The sequence below is a fragment of the Ochotona curzoniae genome, unplaced genomic scaffold (assembly GCF_017591425.1).
Source record: "Ochotona curzoniae isolate NIBS_2020 unplaced genomic scaffold, NIBS_Ocur_1.0 scaffold_3223, whole genome shotgun sequence".
NCBI classification, from domain to species: domain Eukaryota; kingdom Metazoa; phylum Chordata; class Mammalia; order Lagomorpha; family Ochotonidae; genus Ochotona; species Ochotona curzoniae.
This window is the reverse complement of record NW_024467108.1, coordinates 6,902,493-6,919,435: the sequence shown is the minus strand read 5'-3', so window position 1 is coordinate 6,919,435 and position 16,943 is coordinate 6,902,493. Positions and strand designations below refer to the sequence as shown.

Sequence of the window (16,943 nt, the reverse complement as noted above, 5' to 3'; positions counted from 1 at the left end):
TCCATGTAGGAGATGGGACCCTGCATCCATGTAGGAGACCTGGAAGAACTCCTGGCTTCAGATTGGCTCAGCACTGGCCATTGCGGTTACATAAAGTGAAATCAATGGACAGAAGATATTTCTCTCTCTGTCTCTCTTATTCTCTGTATATATCTGACTTTGCAATAAAAATAAAAAATCTTAAAAAAAAGTCCATACTACGCATGATCTTGGTTAAAAGGCCTAGAAACTCTCAAAAAAAAGTTCACCCTCCCCACCCCCCAAAAAAAATTTCTCAGGGGCTCAGCCCAGTAACCTAGCAGTTAAAGTCCTCGCTGTGCATTCACCAGGATCCCATTTGGGCACCAGTTCTAATTCCAGTGGCCCCAGTTCCCATTCAGATCCATGTTTGTGGCCTGGGAAAGCAGTCAAGGACGGCCCACAGCCTTGGGACCCTGCACCCAGCGTTGGAGAGCTGGAGGAGGCTCCTGGCTTTGGGTCAGCTCAGCTCCAGCCATTGCTGCCACTTGGGGAGTGAGCCAGAAGATGAAAATCTTCCTCTCTTTTTCCTTATCTGTATATCTTACTTTCCAATAAAAGTAGATAAATTAAAAAAAAAAAAAAAGATTTCTCAGGGTGTTTGACCTACTGATGAAACTGCCTCTTGAGATATCCGCTTACCATGTCTTAATAGCTTGGGTTCACATCCCGTTTCTGCTCCCTGTTTCAACTTCCTATTAATGCATAGTACTTAGGTGATGGCCTGAGTACTCAGATTCCTGCCACCCACTTGGAGGTCCAGGTTGAGTTTCCAGCTCATGGTGTTGTCGTGGCTTGGCCTTCTCTGTTCTGGATAGATGGAATGTGACCCAGTAGATTTGAAATTTTTGTCTTAAGTGTCTCTGTTGCTCTCTGTATTTTATAATATTTTCCTCATGACGTTAGTCAGGCAGATAGATTAGAGAGGTAAAATTAGAAATGATCTACTGAAATTTCAGAAGGGATCCATTGCAAAGGAATATTGTATTAAAACTATATGCTTTTTGGGCTCGATGCCCATAACCTTGTAGCTAAATCCTTCTCTTGCATGTGCTGGGATCCTGTTTGGGCACCTGTTTACATCCCGGCTGCTCCATTTCCCATCTAGCCTTCCTGTTTGTGGCCTGGGAAAGCAGTATAGGATGGCCAAAAGCCTTGAGAACCTGCACCAGCGTGGGAGACATAGAAGAGTCTCCTGGCTCTTGACTTCAGATTGGCTCAGCCTTGGCTGTTGTAGCCACTTGGCGAGTGAATCACCAGACAGAAGATCTTTCTCTCTGTCTCTCCTTTACTCTGTAAACCAATTAAAAAATATATATATACATATCTATACCTTCTTCATTCTTGACTGATTCAAATGATAGAATGCAGTATTCATTTAATATTTATTGAAGTGTCAACTTGAGTATATCAGGTAAATTTGATGCCTTCACTGCCTACATCCCATATGAGAGCCAGTTTGAGTCCAGCCGTTCCACTTTCAGTGCAACTTTCTGCTACTAGCCTGGGAAAAACAGTGGGACATGAGCTAAGCACTTGGATCCCTAAAACCACATGGGAGACCCAGATGATGCAGCATTTTTTTAATGATTTATTTATTTTTAATGGAAAGGCAGATTTACAAAGAGAAGTGACATTGGTTTCCTCCTCAAATGACCACTACAGCTGGAGCTGAGCTGATCCAAAGCCAGGAACCAGGATCCAGGAGCTTCTTCCTGGTCTCCCATATGGATTCAGAGTCCCAAGGCTTTCAAAAACCATCCTCTGCTGCTTTTGCAGATCAGAAGCAGGGAGCTAGAAGGGAAGTAGGGCAGCTGGATCAGGAGCCAGTTTTCATATGATATCCTGGCATTTGCACAGGGAGGATTTAGCCATTGAGCCATCACCCTGGGCCTGCTGCAGGCCTATCTTCAGCCTGTTTCATCCCTGGCCCTTGCAGGCATCTCATGGGTGAAGCACTGGGTGAAAGATCTCACTTTCTGTCTCTGTTTTTTCCTCCAGGTCTCCCACACGGGTGCAGTGTCCCAAGGCTTTGGGCCGTCCTTGGCTGCTTTCCCAGGCCACAAGCAGGGAGCTTGAAGGGAAGCTGTGCTGCTGGCTGTAAAACTGGTACCCATATGAGATCCCAGTGCATGCAGGGCGAGTACTTTAACTGTTAGGCCATCACACCAGGCCCTATTATACTATTTATTTTCTTGGATTTATTTATTTTTAATGTTTGTTACAAAGATGAGTCATTGAAATACAGCATTTCAGAAAATACAAGTATATACCCTACTTCAAACTGCACACAAGAATTTACCTAAAATTGATTAGCCCGCATATAAGATGAAAATCCTTAAAACTCTAGAAGGAACCACAGGGAATAGCTTCATGAGTTTAGATTTGGCAGTGGATTCTTTTTATGATCCAGAATAATGAATAAAAGAAAAACCAGATCAATTAGATTGACTCAGAATCAAAATCTTTTGGAACTAGCACTGTGATATAGCAGGTACGCTGCCAACTGAGGTGCTGACATGATGTAAGAGTGAGCTTTTTTTCCCTTGCTGCTCCACTTCCAATCCAACTTCCTGCTAATGGCCTGGGAGAACTGTAGGAGATATCTCATGAGCTTAGGTCCTTCACCCACATGAGAGATGTGGAAGAAACTCCTGATTTTAGACTGACCTAGCCAAGTTTGGCAGGTAAAGCAGTTGGTGTAAAATCTCTTGTCCTCTCTCTCTTTCTGTGACTATGCTATTGATATAATATTAAAAGAACCTTTGAAATAGGAAAACAGAACCTGAAGCAATAGTGTAGCAGTTAAAGTCCTTGCCTTGCATGCACTGGGATTCCATCTGGACGCCGGGTGTTATCCCGGCAACTCTGCTTCCCATTCAGCTCCCTGCCTGTGGCCTGAGAAAGCAGTATAGGACAGCCTAAAGCTTTGGGAACCTGAACCTGTGTGGAAGACCCAGAGGAAGCTCCTGGCTTCAGATTGGCTCAGCTGCAGCTGTTGTGGCTACTTGGGGAGTGAACCATCAGACGGAAGATCTTCCTCTCTGTATATCTGCCTTTCCAATAAAAAGAGATAAATCTTTAAAGAAAAAGGAGTTGGACAAGCACTTCAGATGTTTTAAAAAAGAAAACACAAAGAAGAAAACACTTTGAAGCTGGTGCATTTGCATAGAAGGCTAACCCCCTACCTGTGTAGCCAGCTTCCCACACAGACTGGATTGAGATCTGGTTATTCTGTTAAAAAAGCAAAACAAAACTTGTACATTAAAAAACACTCTGAGGCCCGGCGCGGTGGCGCAAGTGGTTAAGGTCCTCGCCTTGCACGCCCGGGATCCCATATGGGCGCTGGTTCTATCCCGGCAGCCCCGCTTCCCTTCCAGCTCCCTGCCTGTGGCCCGGGAAAGCAGTCTAGGACAGCCCAAAGCTTTGGGACCCTGCACCCGCGTGGGAGACCCGGAAGAGGCTCCTGGCTTCGGATCGGCATAGTATCGGCCGTTGTGCTCACTTGGGGAGTGAATCATCGGACGGAAGATCTTCTTCTCTGTCTCTCCTCTCTGTATATCCGCCTTTCCAATAAAAAATAATAAAAATTAATCTTAAAAAAAAAAAAAGACACTGTGAAGGAAGTGTAAAGCAGCCTGTGCAACCAAGTCAATCATGTTTCAAATGCTTATTTTGCAAGTCATTTTACTGACAGTCATATAGAGTTTAATACCAAGGGTATATAAGGTATTAAAATGCCTCAACCAAAAGAAATCCCTGTGTTCAAAATAAACATTTCTCCGAAGAAAATATACAAGGGTTAGTGAACACATAAAATAAGATGTTCACCGGCAGAAATCATTGGGAAAATTTTTTTAAGAGATGAGGGAGACAAGAGAGGAAAATCTTCCGTCCATTGATTCATTCCTCAAGCGGCTGCAGTGGCTGGAGCTGAGCCACTCTGAAGCTAGGAGCCCTGAGCCTCTTCCAGGTCTCCCACTGGAGTGCAGTATCCCAATGCTTTGGGACGCCCTAACTGCCTTCCCAGGCCACAAGCAATGAGCTGGATGGAAAGTGGTCCACTGGGACATGGACTGGCGCCCTTAAGGGATCCCAGCAAATGCAAGGCGACGACTTTAGGCACTAGGCTACCATGCTGGGCCCAGTTGAGAAAAGTTAATTCAAAACCATGAGATACCACTTTTCGCTAAATAACTTATTCATTAAAACAAAAATAGATGAAAACTGATGTATTGTTAAGGATGTGGGGAAATCGGAACCTTCCTATTTTTCTTGTGGGAATATAATGTAGAGCTACTGTGGAAAAGGGGTTGGCAGTTCTTCAGAAATTCACAGAATTGCTACATTCCCCAGCAATTCCATTCCTTGAGTATATAGATTCATACCAGGGACTCAGATGTTTGTACTCCAGTGACTGTTGCAGTGTTAATATTGTTGGCACAAATTAGAAACAGCCCCCAGGTGTCCATCAGCAGATACTGGATATTACATATAAATATATATGTAGTATAAATATGGTACGTGAAAAATGTCAGATACAAAGGGACAAATACCAGAGTCTTCCCAAAAAGCCACCAGAAAAGGCAAACTGAAAGAATATATGCATGAATGTTCCGTTCCATGAGCTGTGCAGAGGGATAAAATAGGGATAGGTAGCGGGTAGCACAGTGTGTTGTGTCCCCAATGTGGATGTCCACACCCTGCGTCAGATTGCTTGGGCTCGACTCTGTCTTCCTTCCCCCTGAGCTTCAATGCATCTTCCTGCCAATGCCCCAAGGATGTAGAAGATGATGGCCCTGTACCCACATGGAAGTCGTGGGAGGAATTCCTGCCTCCTGACTTCCTTCTGATCCAGTCCTTGCTGTTGCAGGCTGTGGTGAGTGAATAAGGGAATGTAAAATTGATATTCTCTCTTTCTCTCTCTCTCACTTGCCTACTCATTCTCTCTTTTCTGTCTTCCAAATAAATACAAATTAGTACAAAATTTTATACAGATTTATACCAGGTAGGGCAGAGATTACCAGTTGTGTCTGAGTGCAAAGAAAATTTATTGGTTGTAGAATTTGTCTTGCATGGGTTGAGCCACCATTTGCCATACCCTCATTCAACTCCCTGCCAATACGCTGGAGGTTAGAAGATAATACAGTTACTTTGTCTGTTGTCACAAATATGAGAGACACACTTGGAATTCCTGACTCCTGCTTTGACCAAGCCCAGCCTTAGATTTTGTGGAGATTTGTTGGAGTGTAACTGATAAATGAATAAATATAGGAGTTGTGAGTCAGGACATGAAAAAGTTTTTGAAAAAGAAAATGGTAATGACTATGCAAAATTATCAATATAATTAGAGCCAGTATGTTATGCTCATTATAAATACATATGTACCAATTTCCTATTTTCTATGTTTGTTCCTATAATAAAAATTAATTTAGGGCTGGTACAGTAGCCTACTGGCTAAGGTCCTTGCCTTGCATCCAGCAGGATCCCATATGGGTGCCTGTTTGTGTCCTGACTGCTCTGTGTCCCATCCAGCTCCCTGCCTATGGCCTAGCAAAGCAATTGAGCATGACCCAAAGCCTTGGGACCCTGCACCCATGTGGGGGAACCAGGAGAAACTCCTGGCTTCAGATCGGCTTAGCTCTGCCCATTGTGGCCACTTGGGGAATGAAAAGTGGACAGAAGATCTTTCTCTCTGTCTCTCATCTTTGTAAATCTGACTTTCCAATAACAATATGCAATCTTTTTTTTTTTTTAATTAACAGCTAGGGAATTGTCTCTAGATTTTCCAAGAATCTTAACGTATTTATCATACCAAATTCCAAATAGTTGAAAACATTCCATTTAATATCCAGTACTCAAGAATTAGAAGTAGAAATTTTGACAAAATTACTAATGAGTTATTTACATCTAAGACATGTTTTAATATCTGTGGGATAAGTGTCACAAAACAATATTGACTGTGGAAATCATTGACCTCCTCATTAGCTCACAGTCCCTTCAGCTTCTGCTTTTCTCATTGCTTCCTGTAGTGATTTTTTAAGAATGTTTTTCAGACTTTCGTTATGTAAATGAGCTACTTGGTAAGTATATAACAAGACAGCTTTTTTTTTTTTAATCTTTTGAATTTAAAATAAAAACTCCAGTTTACCATAGAGTACCTGGAGTTCAAGGAGATGGTCAGCTCACCAAAATCACAGTACTGGTAGAAGGAGAGGGTTGTTTTTTTGGGGGAGGGGAAGGGATTGTTTTCTTTTTTTAAATCAGGATTTGTTTGTTTATCTTAAAAGCAGAGTAATACCGAATGAGGGGGGAAAGATGAAAGAGAAGGAAAGAGCGATGTTCTTGTTCTCTCCCAAATGACCATAACAGGCAGAGGTTGGCCAGGCAAGAGCCTGGAGCCACGTTCTAGTAGGTCTCCCACATGTGTGAGAGCACCCTGGCAGTTCGACCATCTTCTGCTCCGTTGTTCCAGTTATTAGCACAGAGCTGTGTCAGTGGTGCAGCTGGCAGTCACACCAGTACTCGTATGGAATGCTGGCATCACAGGAGGCATCTTTACCCACTACACTATACCTTTTCCCAAGAGACAGGGATTTTTGTTTATTTGAATCTCGGTATTTGTAATTTAAGCCAGATCTGTTTCTACTTAACTCTATCTAGGTCTTTCCCTTTGTAGTCTACTTTTAACCATGTTTTTTTTTTTTTTTAAGATTTATTTATTTTTATTACAAAGTCAGATATACAGAGAGGAGGAGAGACAGAGAGGAAGATCTGTCCGATGATTCATTCCCCAAGTGACTGCAATGGCCGGTACAGTGCCAATCCGAAGCCGGGAACCAGGAACGTCATCCGGGTCTCCCACGCGGGTGCAGGGTCCCAAAGCTTTGGGCCGTCCTCGACTGCTTTCCCAGGCCAGAAGCAGGGAGCTAGATGGGAAGTGGAGCTGCTGGGATTAGAACTGACACCCATATGGGATCCCCGGGCGTTCAAGTCAAGGACTTTAGCCACTATGCTATCGTGCCGGGCCCAAACCATGGTTTTTTTAATCTAGAATTGTGAAGCAGCTTTATAACATGTCTGTATTAATGGTAAACTGTGCCAGACATTTGCAGGCCACCTTTTTTTGACTTGAGTTGGACTAGTTTTGAGAGTAGATCTCTTTAATTTTTTTTGATTTACGGGTGTAACATTTACCAATTATCCCAAAGGTCTTTTGCACTAATCTTAAGTTCTTTCTACTGGTAAGAATAGTATGTTGCTTATCCTAACATGAAGCTATGGTGTGAAGTACAAATTATGCATAAAATGGTTGTGCAGGAAACTGGTTAATGCTTGTTGTTCCTCTGATCAATTATTCTGCTTTTTATATATTTTTTGATTTCCAGAACCATATTGCTTGAGAAACCTTGCCAACATGATACTTCTAAGGTTTATAGCTTTCTTTTAGAATGAAAGAAATATCAATTTTATGTGATTATTTACTGAGTGACAAGTATAAACAAGACTTTAGTCAGAATTGCATGAAAATGGATGTCAAACATTTTACGTTTTAAAATTATGTGACCTTACAGAACATTGTTAGTTTAAAATATATGGAAAGTTTTTTGTTTTTGGTTTTTTTTTGTGTGTGAAGGATAAAAGTGCATGGGGTTGTTGTTATTGCTTTTATGATATATGTAACAGATGCTGGCACTGTGGTGTAGCAGGTAAAGCTGCCAACTGTAGCACCAACATCACATGTGGACATAGGCTTTAAGTTCAGATGATCCCCTTTCAATCCAGCTTCCTCCCCAATTGCATGAGCCTCTGCACCCATGTAGGAGACCCAGATGAAGTTCCTGGTTCTTGGTTGCGGCCTGGACAAGGCTTTGCCTTTGGCAGCCATCTGGGAAGTGAACCAATAGATGGAAGATCTTTCAGCCTCTCTCCCTCTCTCTTGTTAACACTGCCTTTCAGATAAGTAAAATCAGCCTTAAAAAAAAAAACAAAAAAAAAGATGTGCATTGTCTGAATCTGTCTTCCCTGATGTGTCTTCTGAAGCTCAGTCTTCATTGTCTTTCACTTGGATATGGCAGCAGGCTTTAGTTGTTCTCATCATCCAGAAGTTGTCCTCTTAATTGCCCTACATAGAGCAAACAAGAATATTTTCTTTTTAAAAGATTTGGTTCTTTATTTGAAAGGCTAGTTACAAAGGGGAGGTGTTTACTCCCCAAATGGTTACAGTGGCCAGAAAGTCCTACCCCAGGTGTTGTGATTGATTTCTATTTTATCTTTGTGTTCAGAATTTTTTGATGTCAGATGTCAACTTGTTAGTGAGTGAGACAGTTAGTACCCAATCCTGGATTGTAAGCGGACTCACTTATTGCATTCACTTATTGCATTCCTCTGTCTTGTAGTGCAGCACCACCTGGTAGTCTTCAGCTAGTTTACCTGTTTGCCTTCCTCATAGTGACAGGCTTTCTGTTTCCGTTGCTATGGTATTCCAGCTCCTTGACAGCTGCTGCCATGTGTTAGGTGCACAGTAAATATTTGTTTCATCACAGAATAAGTGAACCTCTTTTACTTCATTCTTATAAAATACAGGTTGAAATGTGAATGATCTAAGAGCTTTCCTTGTCAAAAATAAAGCTTTATGCTACTTAGAAGACATAAAGGCAGCCCCCCTTTTTTTTCTTTTCTTTTCAATAACTTCTATAATAGAGGGAAGAAGTGTGCGTAGTTTGACTTGTGGAAACACGTGCGTTAGAGCGAAAGAGAACGAATGGGAAGGGAAGAAGAGGAGTAATTGGGGAGCTGTATCAGCAAGTGAAAGTGAAAACCTGAAAAGCAGTAAGGGTTCCTGTGCACTGTCTGAAGACCTGCCAGTGTTGTGCTAACTGCTGTCAGTGATAGGTTAAGCCATAGCCCTCCAAGAAGGCAGAGGTCTTAATGATTATATGTGAAAAGGTGGACTTCAGACTTTAAGACACATAGATATATTCCATATTTCTCAGAGAGGGACAGAGAAAGGTTTAAGATTTTGAAATTGTTTACTAAATAAAGTTAATCTGTGGGTGTGTTAGTAAGTGTTGACTGGAATTAATAGTCAATTTCTTTCGCAACCCTAAACTTTTCCAGACAAACTATGGAGGGGACGACCAGTTGTTCCTCCCAGAGACAGAGTCAAGGGGTGCTACAAACCTTCCTAGTGTGAGTTTGAAGGCGGTGGGAAAAGAGGCCTTTGGTCGACATAGTCATGATGAAACTTTTTTTTTTTGAAGTCTGTAATTATAATATCTATTTTTTTTTGTGGGTAAGACTATTATTTCCATATTGTTTCCTTCATATATCTGAGGTACAGGGGGATATTGAGGGAGAAGCCCCACCTGATTTCCCACCCACCCCAAGTCCCGCATGTGGGGCATGCTCCGAGATACTCATTGAAGTGGTTTCAATAGGTCACCAGTTTTGAAATTGCTGCCAATCTTGCCTCTCCAAACACGATGAGGTTGTTGAAAAATCCATTAATTGACATTGTCCATCATAGCGTCTCTATTTGCCCGGTATTTTGTTGCCAACCTATAGCTGAAGTGGTTGATTAACTTGTTCCATCTTCTGTCCCTTCATGGTTAGGGTTCTGAGTCTGGCATTTCAATTGGGTAGATCACCAAAGAAACTTCGTCTGAGGTGTTCCCAGGCCAGATGCTCGTATGCACCAGCAAGCACAGGGCCCAGCACAGTCCATTACCCGGTCAGCTGGTAGTTGCAATTGCTGGGTTGGTTCTGTTTTCAGCCCCGTCTTCTACTGGAACCAATGGGTGATGCAGTCCAGCCTGATTCTGCACAGCACATACTTGGTCTTCACCTAAACCAGTGGGAGCTGCAGCCTGATGAGAGCGGCCCACAATAACCCCCACCAGGCCAACCCCCTACCCTGGTTTGCCAGTATGTGTGGCAGACCAGTCCAATCTGACCCACATCCCCCCTGGTTCTCGTACATGACAAATGGCATTGGAGCTTGGATCCATCTACCCAGCTCAACAGTCAAGCCTTCACGGGTGTGGTTGAGTGCCTCTCTGTCTAGCTACCCCAGCCCCTGTCCTAGTTCTCGTGCCTTCCCGTGGCAGTGGTAACCCCAGAGGGGGGAACCCACTATTTCCCTCCCAGGTCTCTCACTCCCGGATTGTGCACTTTCCAGGTGGTTCTGCAGTTTAACTTGACAGGATTAGCCCCCAGTGCCAGTTTCTGCCAGCTGATGCTACGGCTATGCCCAAACAGCCCTCTTCCATTCTAATTGTAGGTTGCACCCATAGGAACAATCAACCCATCCTGGCTTTTCCCTGGTCTAGTCCACATGAGGCGCACAGGTGTTGTAGCCCTGCTTAGTCTGGTCTGCCCCCATCCCAGTTCATGCTCTCCAGTGGGAGTAGCTGTCCAGCAGGGGAACCTTCCCTTATTCCCCCGCTGGCTCTGTCCCCTCCCCTCCTGTTTCTCACATGTGCTGGATGGGCACTGCAGTCACATCCGGCACAGTCAACCTCCTCGTGGCTTTCTGTAGTGTGGACTGGTTTTTATCGCAACCAAACCTGGCTCGACCCTTACTCTGTTCTGGTGCTCGGATTTGCCAGTGATGACGTTAACTGATTAGCCTGGTCGGTCCCCAATCCATGCTTAATGTATGCAAGTGGGAAACTTCTTGTGGCCTGCTCTGGGCTGTTTCCATTCATGCTTCTTGCGCTTACCCGTGGGGTCTGTGTCCTGCCAGAGGAGTTGCCCAGGCTCCTCCATCAAAACCTCTCCCACTGCCGGATTTTGCGCATGCCAGTGGGTCCATGAGCCAGCCCTAGCCCAGTTCCTGACTAGCTTTCGACCCAAGCTGGTTCTTGTTGGATATTTCAGCCCAGCCATGGCTCGACCAGTCCATTCCCACATACAGCGCACACATGGTTCAGTAGGGGTTGTGACCTAGCATAATCCATCCCACTTCTATCCTGGTCCTCCAGACAGTGCTGGGGTCTGGTCCAGCCTGGTGCGTCCAGTCCCAGTCCACACTTGTGCCAAGGGGGATTTCACTGTAACCCGATCAGAACGCAGCCCCGATTCCAGCCCACGTGCTCCTTGGCGGTAGCCTTAATCCAGTTAGTGTGTCTACTGGACAAGACCCATGCCAAAGCTTTAGCATGAACTGGTATTTGGTGGTCAGCATTGCTAAGTGGTAACACATTCTTTAAAGGAAGAGTAACTGTCATTGGGAAACTTTAGGATGTATTCACCTTGCAGAAACACATCGGGTTCAACGTGGAGCCACAAAAGCAGCAATTCAAACCACCAAAATCCCAGAGCTCCCCTACTGGGCGGCCAGCAGGCAAAGCCTGGCACCTACTGGCGCCCCGGCCGCCCAAGCGCGGTTCACCATGTGCCCATGATGGCGGGCGTATGGGATCCGGGCATGAGACGCCCTGTCCCAGGACCCACCCGCTGCCGAGAGGCGACGGGAGTTGTAAGCTCCCAGGACCAAGGTCGCGCTCCCACCCCAATCCCGTCCGCCGCCCAATGAGAGCGGCGGGTGGGCCTGCCTAGCCAGGCTCCAGAGACCTCCCCCCTCGGTTGGTGTACTCACCCCGAAGGAAGGAAGCAGCCTTGGAACCCCGGCAGGCCCAAGCGCGGTTCGCCATGTGCCCATGATGGGGCGGGCGTATGGGATCCGGGCATGAGACGCCCTGTCCCAGGACCCACCCGCTGCCGAGAGGCGACGGGCGAAACTTCTTGAAGATCTCATCTACTGTTCCCTCTTTTTAAAAATCTTATGTTCTAACTTGTCAAAAAAAAGAAATGGATTATTGGTGCTTGTATTGTGTCCAATATAAATATGTGAATGACCCCACTAAGATTAAGTTGCTGTGTAGACTTGTGAAACCCTTTTTGGTAAATATTGATCTGGTGGAATTTTTTAAATCTCCATTTCCCTTTTCTGACAACATTTTCTGTACTTACGGTTGGTTCTGTTAGAATAAAAGCAGGTTAGCAACCATAAGGCCTCCCAGCTCCATTGGCTTTCCGCATTTCAGGCATTGATTTTTGGCTCTTTGTCTGGAGAACATAGCCTCTTGTTAACTGGAGAGAATCAAAGAAAAAGCCAGTGTTATTCAATAATAATTTATGATTAAATATGAATGTTAAATCAAGGTGTTCATGTAATCACCACTGTAACATTCTCTTCTTCAATAGAAAGGATATATAATTCCAAGTTACCAGTAAAGGATTATTGGTCAGAATCAAGTTGAAGCATGGAAAATTTGAATTACCATTTTTGAGAGGAATCTGTCTACTTTAAGCACTCAAGAATACACAATCAAAAATAATTTCTAGTAGATACTCAATTTTGGCCCTCTAGACACACTGTGGTACAATGGGCCTATGTATGGCTTGCAAACTAAGAATGGTCTTTACATATTTAAATGATAGAGATAAAAATCAAAGGAATAGTGTTTTGTGATGTGAAAATCATAATGTTCAAAACAAAATGTTACGTGGCTCCAGCTGTGCTTTTCGTTCATATATTTTCTATGGTTCAGTTGAATAGCCACAAAGGGGACCAGATGGTCCATAGAGATTGAATTATTTCCCTTTTAATCCTTAACTGGGTAAGTTTGTTGATCCTGGTGTGGATTAAATAGTCCTCATAAGAATTATTTAGAATCTTTTTTCATTTGCAAGAATTGTTAAGGTTTTGGTGGTTTTGTTGTTGTTGTTTTGAAAGTCAGAGTTAGAGTAGGAGTGGGGGTAGGCATTAATCTTTCCTGGTTCACTTCCCAAATGGCCTTAGGAAGTTCAGGGTTGGGCCCAACCAAAGACAGGAGCCAGGAGCTCATTCCACATCTCCCACATGGATGCAGAGACCCAAGCGTTCGGGCCACTTTCTGCTGTTTTCCCTGGCAAATTAGCAGGGAGTCAAATTGGAAATGGAGTAGCCAGGATTTGAGCTTGTGACCATGTGGAATGCTAGTGTCACAGGCAGCCACTTTATCCATCACTCCACAGTTCCAACCCCTATTTGCAACTTTCACTTGTAGTTTTTACCCTATGATGATAATATGGTGTGGATCTTTTTTTTTTTTTAAGATTTATTTTTATTATTTTTTTATTGGAAAGGTAGATATACAGAGAGGAGAGACAGAGAGGAAGATCCTCCGTCTGATGAGTCACTCCCCAAGTGAGCGCAATGGCTGATGCTATGCCGATCCGAAGCCAGGAGCCTCTTCCGGGTCTCCCACGCGGGTGCAGGGTCCCAAAGCCCTGGGCCGTCCCCGACTGCTTTCCCAGGCCACAGGCAGGGAGCTGGATGGGAAGCAGGGCTGCCAGGATAGAACCAGCGCCCATATGGGATCCTGGGCGTGCAAGGCGAGGACCTTAACCATTTGTGCCACCGCGCTGGGCCCATGGTGTAGATCTTGAAAAATATCTGATTAGTGGTTTTTTGTTTTGTTTTTATGTAAAATGGTGTTTACATTTGCCTTACAGAAATAGGAACTGAACACATTTATCTTTGACTATCTGTACAGCAGTAGTTTTGTAAAATTAAGCACTAAATAAAGGTCAATAAATTGTAGGTAAACAATGCAGGGGCAGAGGCCTGTGTCTTAATTTTTTTTATCTACCTGTTTATGTTTTTCCTTCTTATGCTGTGCATTCTAGTCCATAGTTGTTAAGTAACATTTGAAATTTGTGATACCACCAGCCATAGGTTGTGCTTTGCATCTTGCTTATTGACCAAACGTTGGAGATTTGTCATTCTTTTTGTTTTGTTTATTTATTTGAAGAGACAGACAGATACAGGAAGGTGAAAGAGAGGAAAGTATACCATTCATTCATGTGTTCATTCTTCAAGTATTCACATTGGCTAAGGCTGGGACAATGCACTCCCAGGACTCAAAAGTGAGTGACAAGGCCTCCAACTAATTAGGCTTTCACGAGTGCCCCCAGGGGTCTGCATTAGCAGGATGCTGGAGCCTATAGCCAGAGTTGGGTATTGAATTCTGACTCTTCAGTGTGGGAATCTGGAATCTTCATCTGGTGTGTTAATTACTGGACCAATTACCCATCCCAGGAGCTATGTCATTGTTTACCCCTCTCCATTTTATTTATTGGAAATCCAGACTGGGGGATGCAGATCTTCCATGTGTTGACTTATTCCTAGAAGTGGCCGCTATGGCCAGAGCTTAAGTAGGCCTAAGTCAGGAGCTTCCTCCTGGGCTCACTTGTGAGTACAGTTACCCAAGCACTTGTGCTCATCTTCTACTTTCTTTTTTTTATTTTTTTTAAAAGATTTATTTTTATTATTTTTTATTGGAAAGGCGGATATACAGAGAGGAGAGACAGAGAGGAAGATCTTCCGTCAGATGATTCACTCCCCAAGTGAGCGCAACGGGTCGATACTATGCCAGTCCGAAGCCAGGAGCCTCTTCCGGTCTCCCACGCGGGTGCAGGGTCCCAAAGCTTTGGGCCGTCCCCGACTGCTTTCCCAGGCCACAGGCAGGGAGCTGGAAGGGAAGCGGGGCTGCCGGGACCAGAACCAGCGCCCATATGGGATCCCGGGCGTGCAAGGCGAGGACCTTTAACCACTTGCGCCACCGCGCCGGGCCGATCTTCTACTTTCTTAGATGCTTTAGCAGGAAGCTAGATTAGATTGTAATTGGAGTAGGTTGACCCTGGCAAAATGGCTCAATTGACTAATCCTTTCCTTTAAAATACTGGATGTTATCCCAGCTGCTCCACTTCCTATCCAGTTCCCTGCTTGTGGGGAAAGCAGCAGAGGATGGACCAAATTCGTGGGACCCTGCAACCACGTGGAGACCTGGGAAAAGCTCCTGGTTCCTGGCTTCGGATCAGCTCAGTTCTAGCTATCACAACTACTTGGGGAGTGAACCAGTGGATAGAAGCTCTTTCGCTCTGTGTCTCCTCTGTAAATATGTTTTATTCAATAAAATTAAATAAATCTTTTAAAAAAAGAAAGAAATACAGTAGTCGGAACACAAACTGGTGCCCATGTGGGGCCTGGCATCTCATGCCATGGTATTACATACTGCACCACAGCACCAGCTCCCTCTCTTTGATGTTAATGATGAGCTTCTCCACACACATTATTAGCCTTTGGCCTAGTCCGTCAGCATCTTCTGAGGTCCTGGTCTATAGCAGCACACACAGCAGTTGCTTCACTCTTGTCAAAAGCTAGTGTGTGGCTAGTTGTTGGTATTTCTCTCTTTAAAAAATTTTTTGATTTATTTACATATTATAATATTAACTTCTTAAATGTATTTCATTCAGTGGAATTACTAGCATATTTTAAAGGATTGTACAGCTATTACCATTATTTCATCACATTTCTGTCCTATCAGAAAGAAATCCCTACTCATTATGGCTCTCTTCATTCCTCCATTCCCTGGCTCCCTGCCAGTGTTTGTTTGTTTAAGATTTATTATTTTTTATTGCAAAGTCAGACACAGAGAGAAGGACAGGAAGATCTTTCATCTATCTGCTGGTTCACCCCGAAGTGGCCACAGCAGCCAGAGCTGAGCTGATCCAAAGCCAGGAGCCAGGAACCTTCTCCTAGTCTGCCATGCGAGCACAGGGTCTCAAGGCTTTGAGCTGTCCTCTATTGCTTTCCCAGGCTACAAGCAGCGAGCTGGATGGGAAGCATGGCTGCTGGGATTAGAACTGGTGCCCATATGGGATTCTGCCACATGCAGTCACTAGGCCCACTCCCATTCCCCCTCCTCTGGCAGTTTTTAATGCACTTCCTGTGTGTGCATTTCATTGCTTTGCACATTGTGTGTAGATTGAACCAGACAGTCCTTGGCTGTTTTCTTAATCTTGGCATGTTTTCAAGGCTGCTGCAGTATGTGTGATCATTACTTATGTGTGATCATTACTTCTTTTCGTTTTATGATAGCTTAGAATTACCTGAATGAATATTCATTTTGTTTGCCCATTCTTTTGTTTTAGCCATTTGGATTGTTTCTACCTTTTGGTAGTGGTGAATAATACTGCAATGAAATGTTCATGCAAAAATTTCTTACATATGTTTTCACTTTCTTTGTGTAACTACCTATGGTAGAATTGCTTTGTCATCTAACAGTGTTAACATTTGAAGAACTGCCAGCCAGTTTTCTAAAGCCATTGTATTACTTTACACTTGGTCTTTCAGAGTTTTCTACTCACTCACCAATCTTTATTATTATACACCTGTCTTTGTGTATGTGTGTATGTATATATATTTTGTATTTTTTTCTGTTTGCACAATGTAATAGTGGCATTTAGAGGAAGTATTCTGTGAAATACTCCCTGGGAAGCTTTCAAGACCCACAGTTATGGTTCTGGGAATGCTGCTGGCCTTGCAGACTTTTTCTGTACTGCTAGTGATCCCCTGTGATTGGGTTGTACAATCCTGGATTGTTTGCTGGATAGGAAGAACACAGCCACCTGCTGAGGCAGCCCAGATCTTCCTCCTGGGTGGCAATGCTTACTTCAGCTCTCCTACTCATTTCCTTGGCTTTTGTTCTGTCTGCCTGCTACCTATGCTCCAAGATGCCTTGTTCTTAGCACTAGGCTTCATTGTGCCTTTTGTTCATTGGGTTGCAAGATAATGATGAATTCTCAGCATTTCTTATCATTTTTGTTGTCTACCTAATGCCTTTAAGTTCAGTGTTTACTGTTCTTTTATTGCTTAGTAAAACTGACTCACCAAGGTCATGGAACCCAAAACATGCTTCACAGTAATCTCCCCAGTTAGCTTTCTGTGCTCTCTAGTCTGGAAGAACTGCTGAAGTGAGAGAAAGCTTCCTGCATGTCTGTCTTCAGCTTATTGTAATGGCTCTGCTTCTCCACGAATTCTTGTGTAGGGAGAAAAGCCTTAAGCATTTAAGTTAAAAACGTGTTGAAGCTCT

General features: G+C 43.8%; 1 protein-coding gene across 4 annotated transcripts in view; it reads left to right on the top strand.

The window, feature by feature from the left end:
* Positions 1 to 16,943, top strand: part of RSF1 (remodeling and spacing factor 1) — a 123,531-nt gene that overhangs the window by 39,999 nt on the left and 66,589 nt on the right. The window lies entirely within an intron of this gene.